Source organism: Galeopterus variegatus, unplaced genomic scaffold (assembly GCF_000696425.1).
Source record: "Galeopterus variegatus unplaced genomic scaffold, G_variegatus-3.0.2 Scaffold36343, whole genome shotgun sequence".
In the NCBI taxonomy this organism is placed as follows: domain Eukaryota; kingdom Metazoa; phylum Chordata; class Mammalia; order Dermoptera; family Cynocephalidae; genus Galeopterus; species Galeopterus variegatus.
Window position 1 is genome coordinate 1 of NW_007762454.1, and position 1,151 is coordinate 1,151.

The 1,151-nt window shown below is 39.6% G+C and overlaps 1 pseudogene; it reads left to right on the plus strand.

The window, feature by feature from the left end:
• The first annotated feature begins 437 nt into the window (after nt 1-437).
• Nucleotides 438-1,136, plus strand: LOC103584033 (annotated as a pseudogene).
• The last annotated feature ends 15 nt before the right edge of the window (nt 1,137-1,151 follow it).

The window sequence follows — 1,151 nt, forward strand, 5'->3', positions numbered from 1 at the left end:
TTTCATATGCTCGTTTGCCATTTAGACATCTTTTAATACACATTATTGCACTTATTATTTTGAACACTGTTATCTGAGTAAAGGATTTTATTTTGCATTCATGTTTTCCTTCTCGAACATGCTTTCTTTATTTAAGTAGAACTGAGATTCTGAACTATATCATTTTCCTGTCTCCTGAAAAAACATTTTTAAAAATTTCTTGAGAGGCAAGTCTAACGGCAACATATTCCTTCAACTTTTCTTTGTCTCCTCCTTCACATCTAAAGAACAATTTCTCTGTATGCAGTGAATATTATTTAGTAATCTTTTCTTTAAAGCCTTTCTTCAACTAAGTCTAGATTTGTTTTATTTGACAATGATTATACCTATATGTTCATTAGATGTCATTTCATTTTCATCAGAAAATCATGAAAATAACTTCTTGTTTATTTCTACAGTAAGAACGCTGAAGATCATCGGGTCAAGGATAGCCTGGCTCAATTGAGATGTCACTTTACATGGAAGTTTCTAATTGAAAACTCTGAAATACCTGATTTAGAAAACAGGGTCTTGGAAGAGATTGAGTTCCTAGACACCAAGTACAATGTGGGAATACACAACATGCTGGCCTATGTGAAGCACCTGAAAGGCCAGAATGAGAAAGCCTTGGAGAGCTTGAAAGAAGCCGAAGACTTAATCCAGCGAGATCATGCCAACCAATCAGACATGAGAAGTCTGGTGACCTGGGGCAACTATGCCTGGGTGTGCTACCACCTGGGAAGACTGGCAGAAGCCCAGACTTACCTGGACAAGGTGGAGAGCACTTGCGAGACGTTGGCAAGTCCCTTCTGCTATAGAATGGAGTATCCTTAGATGGACTGTGAGGAAGGATGGGCTTTGCTGAATTGTGCAAAAAAGAATTCCGAACAGGCTAAGGCCTGCTTTGAAAAGGTTCTGGAAGCAGACCCTAAAAATGCTGAATTCAGCACTGGGTATGCAATTTCTGCTTATCGACTGGATGGTTTTAACACGTCAACTCTGTACCTCCTAAGACAGGCGTCATGCTAAATCCAGAAGATGCATATATTGAGGTTCTCCTTGTGCTGAAGCCTCAGGAAGTAGGACAAGAAGCTGAAGGAGAAGAGTTCATTAAAGAGGCTCCGACCGACAAG